Consider the following 14,399-nt stretch of genomic DNA (forward strand, 5'->3'; position numbering starts at 1 on the left):
CTTCAGCCTCACAAAGAACTGGTTACTCCCAGAAACCAGTATTCCTTTTCTTTCTGCATTGCTGCATTTATGTAAACCATCTATAACTCATCTTTTAAAAGACCAAAGCGCCTGCTCTTTATCTGAGGCAAAACAGAGGCCTGAGGCTCAGGTCAGAGCTGCGTGACAGCAGATTTGGAACTCTTGACATCTGCCCACCTCTCCCCTGAAACAGCCACCCAGCCCTTGTCTCTGCACTCCACCTCTCCTTGGCCTCGGTTTCCCTCTGATCAGAAATAACAGCACGGCTTTGTGTACTCCGTTTTCTCAGACCTTTTATGTGAAAGGGTTCTTGAGGACACAGGGCTTTCTGCACTGCCAGAATTATTGCATGTGCTCCACCAGATGTTGAAGAATATTCCCTCCCATCCAAAGTTACCCTGAGTATTTTATTTTCTTGGCTTAGCATTGTTAAGAAATGTCAGTGCTTCGCAACTTCTCTGACTCTCTTTTGCAATGTCCCCAAGGGAATGCAACCGCTTTTAAAGCACAGGCTATGTCCGGCAAGCCCTATGGACTTGCACCATCTTTCCTTCTGGAAGAACCCCAACCATGCCTCAAGATAGGTGAGACATAGCAGGAGGGGAGATGAAAGCAAGATGTGCTGAAAGCAGATCTGGAATGCAGTTGCTAGTGGAAATGTCTGAGGGCTGCTTGGGGACTGCTTTCAGTTAATATTTGCCTGTCACACAAAGGAGGGAGGAGTGCATCGTGAAATTTCCTGATGACACAGACATGCGAGTGCTTGTCAATACACAAGAGGCCCAGCCTATCAAACAGGAAGAACTGTGTGACCTTGAGGGTGGGAACAATGGGAATAGGATGAAATTCAATTGTGCCAAATGTAAGGTTTGGCACGTAAGGCAGAAGTGTCGGAGTTTCTCTGTGAAAATAAAAAGTCTCAAGCGCCTTGGCTAGTCATAGGATTACGATGAAATGGCAGCATAGCACGGACATGGAAAAAGGCAAAAAAGATCCAGGCTCTATCAAGTATTTCTAACATGGGCCTGAAAGGTATTAATGATGGAGAACAAGTACTGGTGGACCCTATGAGGGGCTACATACAGCTTTATTTCTGTATTCGAGTAAGATGCATTGCGACTGGAACAAGAGTAACTAAGTGTTGGTAGGGTGTTTGGTGGAGGACTGGAGACCCTACTTAACAACAGGAAACTGAAAGGGATTGCCTTGTTCAGCCTAACAACATTAAAGGTTAGAGAGGACACAACTGGCCTATAAATACCTTGTGTTAAACTTAAAACAATGTTGGCACAAGGACAAATGGATACAAATGGCCATGAGTACATTTAGCCTGGAAGCCGGAGGAGGATTTCTAACCATGGGAGCAGCGAGGCTGGGGAGTAGCAAGAAACATAGCTTGCTGTAAAACACTGTGCTATCATCAGTTTCTGAATTGCTCCATTTGACATGGTTGCTTGAGATGATCCGGTGATGCAGGAAGTGCCTTCCCTTCCAAATCCCTGTTGTGGGCACACTTTCAGCTCCTTCTTGTTCATACAGGCGCCCTAACTCAGCCACGGGAGGAGACAAGGCTCTTGGTCCCCTGCCTAGCTGTTTTAGGGCTTGGCATAACCTAATTCTTCATTTGTTAGTGGCAATTATTTCGATTTCATGCATTTCTAACAGAATAAACTGGAGACTTACATCAGTAGCCAGCCTCTGGGGTTTGTTGGTTTGGGTGGGTTTTTTTGTTAGTACTTTGTACTTATATAGCACCTTTCATCTTTCAAAGTGCTTCACATACATTAATTATTTAATTTTCTCTGTACCCCCTTTGATCCAGGCAAGTATTGTGATGCTCAGTTTACAAGTGGGGAAAGCAAACGCAGAAGAACAAATCCTTGCTGCTAGGCTCATCCCACCAGGATTGATGCAGCTTCATGGCTTTAAAAGGCAAGGAGAGGTTATACGATGTGCACAGGATTGACAAGTGGTGGAGCCAGGACAGTAACTCTTCTGGTTACCCTCTTGTTGTGAAGAGGGAATGAGAGGCGGGCTGCCAGGGAGGGCTGTGTGCAGGGGCAGGTATAGGATGCTGGGTGTACAATAGAGGACCAGAAAATAATGTACCCTGTACTTCCAAGAAAGACCCAGAACTTAGTTAAATCAAAGCATGTAGAAAAAAAGCTATCACAATGGCTAGGCAAGTAAGACCCAAGTGACAGGAATTAATGCAAGTAGCTAAAAGCATGTGATGAATAGGAGCTGACGGTGATCTGTGCAGACATGCATTCAGTGAAAGGATGTGAGCCTTCCCTTTCAGTTAAAAAAATAACTGATATATTTTTGATTGTCCTTGTTGAACAATCTTGTGTTGAATGTTTACACTGTTTTCAGAGTGACTGTTGGAGGCTGATTTAGCAATAAAACTGGAGATTTTATTGCTAAATAACTGAGCAATTTTTGTTGCAAATTTGCATACTGATGTTATTTGTGTGTTTGGATTGCTGTGATGATGTGAGGATGCTGCAAATACACTCTGCCTTACTCTAAACAGAAGTGTCATGTTCCCACTCTCTTTTTCATCCTTTTTAGAGGACATTTCTGTCTTACACGGGCAAGCAGTGTGGTCTGTTAAGCAGAGCAGGAACCTGGGAAACAACACACGTGGGGTCTAGAGCTCATCCTGCCAGTGGTTTAGTGTCTGGCTTTGCACAGGGTTAGTAGCTTCATTTCAGTGGCCAGTGCCCAGAGTGGGAGTTTTAAAAGATCAACCAACCAATTTTGACAGATACTGACTCATTTTGAGGCCAAGCGAATGCTATTTAGCACTAACTCACTGCCCAGCCTCACAGGACAACAGTGTTTTTTGTAACGGAAATGCAGCTCTGTGCATCCTCCTCCTGGCAGAGCGAACACAGCTTGTGCTCAGAGCACTTTCTGTGCTCCACTGGGTCAGTCAGCACTATAGAATAATTGCCTTCTTGGGGGAATAAAAGGGGAAATGGCCTGAATTCTGTCATATTTTTCCTCGCAGCTTTTATTTTCTCCCCTGTTACTGCTAGCATTAATTCCTAGAGAAGTAAAATGACTAAGGTTTTTTAATTTCATGGTCATTTTGATAAGCTAAATGGCACCAAGAGAGCCAGTGGGAAATTAACAGAGCTCAAATCCCCATGGAACATGGAAAGTGCGGTTAAAATAGTGCTGTTAAACATTAGTAATTAGCAAAAATTATTTTAAAGGGTAGCATTTTAATTAGCTGCAAATGCTGCTCACCACATCAGTATTTCCCACAAAACTGACTACACCTAAGACAGTTAAGCTCTTCAGTTGCACAAATCCCTTGAGCATCCATAGGTAATAACTGTAAGACACATGGGGCTGTACACTAGACAAAAGGAAAACTGTGAAGAGAACAAGGCTGAAAGTACAATCATCCAACAAGCATGGTAGAGTCAAAGATGCAGTTGTTGCAACTGTCTTCTTGTGTCACTCCCTCCTGCTTGGGTTCCTCTGCATTTTTTAGTATTAATTTATTATCCATTCCTCAGGACCCATGTTGAAACAGGGCCCCCATCTAGCTTCATCACTGCATCAATGGGCTTTCCCAATATTTGGTAATAGTCATCAATTCTAGAAGATCTCATTCTGCAGTGGTGGACTCATCCTTCAGGAAGGTTTTCCAGGCCCTTTCTCTTTCTGTAGAAAGTCCCATAGTGTGAGAAAAGCAAAGCAAGAGATGTCAGTCTCCAAACTAATGGGGTGTGCAAGGTAATGGCTATGTAGGAAGAGGCAGAGCCCACCCAGATGATGAGAGAAAGAGAATGAGAGAAAGCTCGCACTAGAAAGCTCTGCCACACAGAGTAACAGAGAATTTTGAGATACCTCAAAGCAAAGCCATGCACAACATAGGATCCATGGACTGGCTGAACGAACAGGCTAGATACACTCACATTTGGAAAACCTGCAGTGACCTGCAGGAAGAGAAGCAGGGGCAGAGTGGGGCACAGGAGCACCTTTCCTCTATCTCTGTGACATTGTGATGCAGGATGTCAAGGTGAGGTTGTTCAACAGCCTGGTAAGGTGCCCCTAGAAAGACCAAGACCTGCCTGTATTGCTGTTGCAAAATGAGGAACTGAGACACAGAGCAATTGCCTTCTGTAAGCTTAGGCTCTCTTGAGGACTCTCAGTCTAGCAGAACCACTGGAGTACTCAGGTACTTATCTTCAAGCAATATCAATAGGACGTGCATCCCTAAATATGCCCAGGGAGCTGGGTTGAGGCCTGTTCAAGGTCAGTCTGCAGCAGAGCTAGGAGCTGTACTCCTGCCATCTGAACCCAGCAAGTGCCTTTACCGTAAGATCATTCATGCCCTTATGCTTAGAAAAGAATTAATAGCTATATATGAGCAATACTATGCTGAAGGAAAATTAAACTTCAGTTGCTTGCCCATGTAGCTCTGCTACTATGAAAACCCTTGGATGTATTTCTTTTATATATATCAGCTGACAAGGGTGCTGCTGCAGGCAACGATCAGACAACAGAGACAGTCAATTACCATGGGGTTGATCCATGTGGCCAAAACCACATTTGACCATCCTGTGCCGTCCTGTAATTCAGGACATCATGGAGCTGGGCCCCATCTGCGCCAGCCTGTCTGCTCATGGGCATCCAGATAAAAGTTGGTGGGCTAATCGCAAAAGTTGGGTCTTTGACCTAAACATCTCTTTCATGTCATTGCTGCACAAGATGCAAGGAAAAGTACTGCTTTTAGGATACACAGCAACAGTAACATTTGTGAAATCTCAACTGATTTCAAACACTTTTGGTTCAAGCTATGTTGAAAAAAGCAACAAAAGGTTGGGGGTTTATCAATACATCGTAACTAAAACTACATGAGACTTCAGATGTGAAAGCCAGCTGCGTGGGATGAAGCAAAATAGCAATAGATACCTCTTTTAAACCAGCTTTGGAAGTGAATTGAATTTGCACAGGTCAGTTCAATCCTGGCACTTCTAAACCTCTCAATATTTCATTGTGCAGCTGTAACGATTTTTAACACAACTTTCTGTATGTAGTTTTTCAAGTCACAAAAAGACAAAAATCCCATGGTCTCACATTGGTATGACAGCCCCGTGGCTCATTAGCAGGGCTGTAAAACCGAGAGGCACCAGGCAGAGGTCAGACAGCTCAGACAACACAGGGACTGGCAGCAGCAGGGAGGTACCGCAGCCAAGCAGGAGGTGATGGGTGATGGAGGCTTTCACAGATGGGAGGTAACTGAGAGACCTATAGCAAATCATGGAATTGTATCGCAGAATCATAGAATGGTTTGGGTTGGAAGGGACCGTAAAGATCGTCTCAAGGGGAGGGGCACCTTCCACTAGACTAGGTTGCTCAAAGCCCCGTCTAGCCTGGCCTTGAACACTGCCAGGGGTGAGGCATCCTGACACATCTTCCCTCTTGCCAAATTTCAGATCCTTACTCCAAAGCAGGGGCATGTTTGAGCTGCTCAGCTAGAAGGTCACCGAAGCGCTTTGGGTGGTGTGAAAAAGCTTCTTCTGCCCCTGACCTTTGTGCTTGGTGCCAGGCATTGGCCAAGACCATTTGGCTGTATCTTTCCCTCAAAGAAGACAGGGACAGCCATACAGCATGGAAAAAATCAACTTACTATGTTTGGCAATGCTTTACTTGATTGAAAATGGGGTTGTATAGCTGGATGTCTTGAATAACTTGAAAAGCAAGCATCCCTACCAGCACTGCCTGTGCTGTAGTTGACTGTACAAGGTGTATAAATGCCATTTTTGAGTGTTTTTCCAGCTGCAATGTGTTCACCCAGCCTTAAAATGATGTCAGTGGTGTCTCTGACTGTCATCCACTCCTGCCAACACAGGCCACTTTACATGGGCACAGTCACGGGGAGTCGTGCCCTTGGACATCCACTGCTCCGGAAGTACCAAACCTTAAGCTTAACCTACAAGTCAGAAGGAAAAACAGCCTTTTGTGGTATGCATCCATAATGAGTAACAAGAGGACCTCTTCTGCAGTGACAATAGTGTTTTCTGGCAGCTTTCCGCTAGCTTTGCATGCTGTCTAGGGCCCAGGAAATCCCCTCTGGGCAGCTACAGCCCAAGCTCAATGGGGAACACTTGAATGATCTGCTTTCCTTTTCACAGGAACCTCCAAAGGGATGCTGCCATTCCAACCCTCACTCCCATTGCTCTTGATGTGCCGCAATACTCTGTGTGTGCTAGATTTCCCCCCTCCTCACTCTCTCTGATAGCTGTAATTACTTTTAAAATCACTTTCCTGCTCTTGCTCCTCTTTTTACACCTGCTTTATCAGCCACTGAGGTAGAGTGCAGGCTGCCTGAACTCCACACTGCATCTCACAAACAGGGATTCTCGCGCTACACTTTCCTACTGCAAAATGAGGTCCCTGGTGTACATGAGGCCTCCTTCAGCTGTGTTAGCAGTCCTGGCACAGGCAGGTCAGTGGCTTCCGTGGCACAGGGAAGGTGAGGGGGGATGTCTGGCACTGCCAGGGTGAAATAGAAGTTGCAGGAAGGTACTGCCAGATGCTGGCTGAGGTCTCTGCTGTAGGTCTTGGCCCGGATCAGGGTAACAGGAGCAAATCTCATTAGCAGCTCAGCTGAGACAGCTCCTGATTTCAGCATGGTTGCATCTACAGCACGAGTACCTCTGCCTGAACCTCAAAATAACCCATACCATACCTGCAGGCCTGGTGAGCCACCAGTGAGGGTGGGAGGCAGTTTTGTGCCTCAAGGGCCAAAAAGACTCCTGCTCAAGATGATAGGAAACCTCCTGTGCAAACGTGGACCAGGGAGTGGAAGGGAGTATTAATAAAGGTGGTACTGAGTGACTGACACAGAGAGCAAAGTCCAAGGGAGGCTGGCACAAGAAAGTCCAGGTTATTGTTCAGTAGAAGCGAATGGGAATGTTTGATTTGATTTTAAAAATGAGCAGTGGATGGCCAGAGGAATGGGGATGCTTTTGGCAGTGCATCTCGAGATTGGGATTTGCTGCCACGGGAGACTGCCAAGACAAAAAGTTCAGGAGATCTGAAGAAAATGCATGGGCATTTATAAAGGTTGTGGATATCACTGGAGTGGCCTCATCTGAGATAATCATGCAGAAGAGATATAAAGCAACTCTTCAGGGGACATGCCAAGTGACAAATGCCTGGAGGTAGAAAAGTATTTTCCTATGGGCAAATTATGATTAGCCATTCTGGCATTTCTCATTCTGGCTTTATAGCACTTGGCAGTTGGGTACCTTCAGAGACAAGACAGGGAGGAGATGAACTGGGAGACCAGTCAAAGGCAGCAACCTCTCTGCTCCCGTGTCCTGCTGCGTGAGAAAGCATGTGAGGAATTATAATTCCCTTTGGACATGTGACCCAAATTGCAGCGGGAATTTGCATTCCTGGTGCCTGCTTCCATTTCAGATCTTCTCCCCCACGCACAGAAACACCTACAAGAGGCTTTATCACCCTCTCTGAGAGCACAAGCTCCACAGTGTTTTCAGAGAAATTAAGAGTGTATACAAAGGAAACCAAAACAGTAAGAAGGAGTGAAAAATATGTCAATGCAATGTAAAAGCTTATCCATACAAAAAAAACTTGCTAAAAGAAAAACGAACTGTCACTTTAAAACCTGACACTAAGTTTCTCAAATCACAGCCCTTAATCAGGAGTAATACTTGAAGAAGAACAAAGAGAATTTATGATGAAAAATCAGGACAGTTGAGCGCTAGGCTCAGCGGGACCAACTGCATGACAATATGGACAAGAATGATAATTGCATTAGCTTAGCCTGAAGTGACTGGCCAGAGCTGGGTTTTTTGGTCAGCTGGATTTTTGCAACGTCTTCATTTACTTTTTAAGCAAAGTTGGAAGTAGAATTACAAATAGATCAGGGTACATCCAGCTATTCTCTTAAGGGGGCAGGATGTTTCAGAAATTCATCCTAAAATTGGCCTTAGTGCTCTTCGAAATGCACAGGCCCATGTGGGTTAAACCAAGGGTCCCTTACAGGTCATTCTGTTAATCACAGGGATTAACAAAAGTCAGCTCCTACTGATGAAAGTCGAGTCTCTCACTTTATTCTATGCATTGTACTCCAATCCCAGCCCCCAGTCAAACCCTCCCCATGCTCTCACTTTATCCAATTTTTACATCCTATTTACCTTTTTTAAAATTGGGATAACTTCAAGCAGGCACTCATCCTTTGCCCTTTGAAAATAGCCTAGAAAGATACCTCTACCCAATCTATGTTTTCTGGAATAGGAAACTGTGTGTTTACCTCCCAGCTCTACAGCCAAATTCTGGTGCAAAATCAAGCCCAGTGATCCCAATCCTGCGTCTGGCTGCCAGCCCCATGCAGCCAGGACCTCCTGCAGCACCTGGTGGGAGCAGCTGGGGGTTCCCAAACCGGTGCATTCCCAAACTAGTGCACTGTGGGATCACAGCCAGGGGAGGTGGCAGTCAGTTCAGATAGGGGACAGGAGGTGGACATTCCCCCGCAGCCCATATCTGGGCCACTGGTCTCACTGTTGAGCATTGATGTGATGGAGTGGGAATTTGGCCTTACCAAAACCAGGAGCCCAAAGTTGGGAGAATGAATGATTAGGTGGAAATGTGAACAGCAACAAAAATGGCTGACCATGGAAAACCTGTTGCTGCCCTATGTGCAGCATCACGCACATGGCAGTTTTACATCTCTCTGTGCTGTGCAGGGGGCCAGGAAGTCTGTAAGATGGCCACTTTCAGGGTAGGAGGCAGTGAGCCCTACGGTATGGGCAGCACTAACAGGTGGCAGGGGCAAAGGCTCAATCAGCCCCAGGGGCAAATCCATCCTGGGCTGATGCCACTCTGCAATGGGGAACAAGTTACTTTTACCTTTTCTGCAGAAAATGACCAGGACAAAAGTATCTGCACCTGTAATTCTTCCTTCATCAGAGACCTTGGCAGCTTCAAATCCCTGATCTTGAATCACTGCCTGACAGGCAGCACAACTCTCCTGCAGCCAGCTGAAGCAGCAGCATTGAATGGGTGCTGCTGGCTTGATGTGGATGTGCTCCAGATACCTGCTTTGAGTGCCCCGGCTCATGTGAAAGATGCCGGTGGGTCTGCAAGCCTGATGGATGACCAAAGAGGAGGATCCTGCCATCATACGGGCTGCCTTCCCTGCCACCACTGTGACCCAGTCAGTACACACAGCTCCGATTGCAACACAGCTGGCCTCTCTCAGCGGCTGCTTTTTATTCATCTTCCTCAAAGGCTTAAATAAACAAGAAACAGGTTAAAAACAAAATCTTGGCCCCGGCCCCTTCCTGAGCTGGCTGTTCCATGGTGGCTTCCTGCCCTGCACATGAGCTTCCCCCTCCAGAGGAAAGAGGCGCCGTTTTGCAGCTGCCTTGAGTGGAAAATAGGGCCCTGTACCCAGCTTTGATATCGATGCCAGGCCATCGAAGCAGCTCTCTCCGCACCGTCCTCGGCGCTCTGCGTGTTGAGTGGGAGCTCAAGCACTCCGTTGGGAGCTGGGAGAGGTTTGCCTTCCCAGGACTGCAGCAAAAAGACACATTGCATCACTTGGGCACCAGCTCCACGTGATGGGGCATTTCTGGAGGCATGAGCACTGTGCACCTCTCCAAAGCCTTCTCCTGGGGGGTGGGAATTTTATTCCACTTGCAATGTATCATGAACATAAACACAACCTTGGAGAAGCCCGTCAGCTTGAGAGCTTTTGCTCTTGGGACCCATGGTGCAAGCTGCACTCCAGTGAAGCTCCTCTGGTCATTTTGATGAAGGGACATAGGGAGCTTGTCTCGTTCACCCCAGGCCAAGGTCACCGTATGATGGCTGGGCAAGGCTCCCGAGGGTTTCAAAATGCTTCACATGCACAGACTTGCCTCGCTGCACCTTTGTGATGGATGTTTTCTATTCTTGCCATTCGAAACTTTCAGAAACAGACAAAAGGACACCAAGGTACACGCGAGACGCTGTGCTAGACGATGTGCATTTCTTCCTGCTCCTAGCTCTGTGCTTTCTTGATGAGGCCCAAATGTTTCTCTTAGCACAGCATTTGAGGTTTTGTTTTTTGGCCATATTAAAGAGCTTTATGTCCATCATACTACTGCTAAAATGTGCCACTATCTAGCACTGGCAATATGTTCCTGACTAGTGCTTTAAAGTGTTATCTGTAAGTTATGTGACGCCTCCCATTTAAATTAAAACACATCAAGTTAAACTCAAGGGAAGCGGATAGCTGCACTTTCATTTTATTTCATTCTATTTTCTCTTTATGACCAATTTTACCCTAATAATCAAAACTTTGACTCTAAGTTCCCAAAGGCACCATGCTGCATGCAGGACCATGCTGGAAACTGCCACCAGGTCTCACATTGCCAGGGTTTCAGCTGCCAGACAGTGGCATAAGCAAGGCAATTAATGTCAACATGGCATCGAGGGGTTTTTTTCCTCTTTCTGCTGAGGAAGTCTGCACTTCTCAGCTGGACTGAACCCCACAGGCATGGAGATAGAGATCTGAAAATTACCTGATGCTGGCATCCATTGCTGGTGCTAGCAGGATCTCCAATTGTGGGCATGGACTTTGCCACATTGAGATGTATCCAAGTGCTTTGAGGAGATTCTTCCAGTGCACAACCCCAGAAAGGAGACTGAAAAAAACAGACACTGTGGGTAGAGCTCCTGGAAGCAAATGCTTCTTCTTTGGTCTGTTTCAGCCCCACAGAAAATAGAGACTTGAAGGAGACATACTGTCCCACTGCAGGTACTGGCCATTACACTAATGCTGGTGCCCAGCTCCTGTGTCACTCCTGCAGAGCCAGAGTTATAGGACAGCCAAACTCCCACGGGCTCCCATGCATATAGATGCCTCGAGGAGCTATTCTAAATGGCTTTGGCTAGACCGGAAAAGGTGTTTAAAGCAAACAAACAAGAACATGAATTACAGTATTAATCCGCAAAATTGCAAAGTAGTGAAATCAAAGCTTTCTCATCTCCTTCACCATTAGGTTTGTGGGGCTGGGGAACAGCAATGTGGTAGTGGTCCTGCTTGCCTGACTGCTCACCCAGCTGGGCTTTCATCACCTCAGATCATATCACAGGGCGGGTACAGGTATTTGTATCTCATGGTGCCTCTGCTCCTCAGGGAGCACAGTTCTGGTCAAGGCCTTATTGCCTTGGTCATGACTTCACATACTGGGGGTCTTTAAGAGGGGCTCGTGTCACATGGCAAAGCCCACAGGCAAGACATTCTCACAAAGGGCTGGAACACTGCGCAGAGCTCCATGGGCTGTATTTGGCCATGGCTGTGGCAGAGTAAGGTTCAAGGAAAGAAGAGAAATGTCTGCATGCCTTTTCCTCCTCACAACAGAGGAGATTCACCCCAACCCTGTTCTTAATGCTAGGAGGTGTGATGAGCATCACCCACTGCTTTCCCTGGCTCACCTGCTTGCTTCCAAGAGTCCTGCACCCCTCTGACCTATTGCTTCCTCCTCACACCTTGTTCAGAACAGTAAAGGGAGCAATGGACAATAAAACCACTGACCTTATTATACCATGGACCTTTCCAAACCCTGACACAAAATCATGAGCTTTAATAGGTACATACTGAACATACTGAAGCGTGGCCTTGGGTTTGGTGATTTAAGTCTCTGCTCTTTGCCAAAGCCATGAAGGCATGGTGGGTCTGTGCTTGGGGACCGGATGTAAGGTATTTTTATGAAAAGATGATTTGGACCTTCATGGGTGTGGGGTGCGTGCATGTGTGTGTGGGGAACGATGCAACTGCAACCTCAGCAATGTCTGCCTGAGAGCAGGGTTCCCCAGTGATCATGCTGAGATGCGCAGGCTGCCCACCACCTTTTAACAGGGCATCAGTGTGTGAGACAAAGGATGCCAGCATGCCTCAGAAGTGAGCTGCATGGGTGGCACAAGCATGTTCCCATCCCATTGGCACACCCTGGGATCTCTTTCTGCCCCCCCCATTCCTCCACACCAAGGAAGGTTCCCATTGCTCCCGAGGGAGAAGCGCTGCCCCTGGGGCAGACCCACGGTCTCTGCCACCCTCACTGTTCCTGCCATCAATGTGGGAGATCGGGACCCAGCGTGGCCTGGGTGGGCAGGGGCTCATTGTCAGGATGTGCCTCGGGCACGGCGCCTTTGCCCAGCCCTGCTTTCTGACCGCAGAAAGAAAACATTTGCCCAGACACAGCCCGGCCCCCTTGCCACGTTGAAAGCCTGGCTGCCGACAGCTTAAAGGGGGTCATGCAATACTTCCCCAGCAGGACACAGAGGACAAGACTGGGAGACAAGTCAAACGAGGCTGGGTTTTAGAGCCTTGTTGAAATCCGTCCTCATAAAAGGGAGCTGTCTGGAAACCTGCTCATCCGAGAGGAGGAGAGTCTCCCTGTGAAGAAGGGAGGCTTGCCAGACCTGCCACCGCCACTGCTCGCACGCAGCCAGGCACCACGCAGAGCTGGTGCTCCAGCCTGGGCTGCAGCAGCAGCAGCCTGGGAGAACAAGGGGGAGATAAATAACACTGCACACGGTGGCCCCTGCAAAGCAGGATTCACAAGAGCTTCAGAGCCCGCACCCCGTGGCACTGCATGCCCCAGGAAACACTGCCAGCACAGGCGACCATCCCTGCCATCTGGCCCGGGAGCAAAGGGCACCCTGGAGGGAGCAGGGAATACAGGCACAGTGATTGAGAGGGTATTTCCCAGTTGGTACAAGGTCCAGAGGTATCCTAGATACTTCCTGACAAGCTAGGATGGGTCTAAGGGCTGTCTTATCTTTTCCCCTGAGACAACAGGTTTTAGTGATCATCAGACATGCCTGTCATTTTTCCTGTGTGTCTGTGCTGAGCTCTGTACTGTCCCGCTAATGGTTCAGGTCTTGACTGCAGTTGGCTCCTGTCCTAGGTCAGCAGGGAAGAGTTTGGCTTGCCAGTCCAGTGGTACCTTTATACAATGCAGAGGGTCTCTCCTTGCTTACACACTTGGGGTAGATGCGGGGTGGTGACAGAAGCAGACAGGCACAAAGAGATTCCCTGATTTCTCCTGCTGTCCTTCTAGTTAAAAAGCTCAGCACTTCGAAACCTGTATGCCCTTATGAACCCTTATCATGTAGCAAGAGGACAGCAGGATGGCCTGAGGACAATGGTCTATGATGAAAGAGACAGAAAAAAACACTGTCGTATCTTCTGCCCCTAAAGGTCAATCAGAAATGCAGGTTCCTCAAGATCCTCCCAGCTCTGAGGAGAAACCTAACAGGAATTTAGAGGGTCTCTCACTAGAGCTTTTGTTAATAAAAAACCCAGCTCTTCTGCCTTGAACCCGGGAGGACTCATGCAAGAGGAGCCTGGATCTGCTCAAAGCCAAACTGGTGCAAGTACCTCTTGTACCCAAAAACGATCACTGAGCTTTTTTCCTGCCTTCTCTCTCAGCTTCTTTACACTTACCTGTCTGTAGCCAAGTGTCTGGGATGGAGCGGTTCCTGTTTCACAGAGGAGGTTGACTGTCCTGCCTGTCCTACACCCTTCAATTTAGGAGGACTCATCCCCCCTCCCACACCTGCCTTCTCAGCCACCTCCTTTATCCTGAAGGAGCTCAGAATGACAAGGCTCTAATAAACTCACCATGCAGAGAACAAGGGAAAATCATTTAAGAAATGATGAATGACACATTCTTACTTATCTGTAATTACACAGTACGCTTTTGTAAGGTATTTTCCCATTGCTAATCCAAAATATTTGTACTCCCTTTTCTCATCGTTTTCTGCTCCTTCATTCCCTCCCAAGCAGCTGTTCACAGTGCTCCCAAGGTGCATTCAGTGTGCTTGCAGCCTGCCTGCAAATGTCTGCCCATTTGATGCCAGCGGGGAGGAAGGAGATTCGCGCTTCAGCTTCTCCAGCCTTGCCTTGGCTTTTCACAACTACATTTGCAATAAGGGAAGAGCAGAGAAAGAGCAAAATCCTGAAGTTTTGTTTCCCCAGCATGTTTTCCCCTAGTACATTTTCTAATCAGCCTCATGATAGCATGGGATTTTGTTTCAGGACCCCACTGTACTCTGTATACCAGAGTATACATACATGAATATGCAGGTCAGGACTGTATGCCCTTATACGACAAGTACCACAGTATTCCTCTAGGTTTATCCTTAAGATTCTCATCCTGCTTTTTCTAAGACTGTAAAATATCCCAGATTTCCACTTTAAAAAATAAAGAAACAAAAAAACTCGGCCAAACAAACATGGGCTTCTATGCATGATCCAAACCTTTGTTCTTTTCCCAAAACTCCACAAAAAGGCATGCAGAAGTCCTTAGCTTTTCACCAAAATTGTGAGGAAG

The sequence above is a fragment of the Pezoporus flaviventris genome, unplaced genomic scaffold (assembly GCF_033815535.1).
Source record: "Pezoporus flaviventris isolate CSIRO_AGI_PZ_B2104156 unplaced genomic scaffold, CSIRO_AGI_Pfla_v1 ptg000070l, whole genome shotgun sequence".
NCBI classification, from domain to species: Eukaryota; Metazoa; Chordata; class Aves; order Psittaciformes; family Psittacidae; genus Pezoporus; species Pezoporus flaviventris.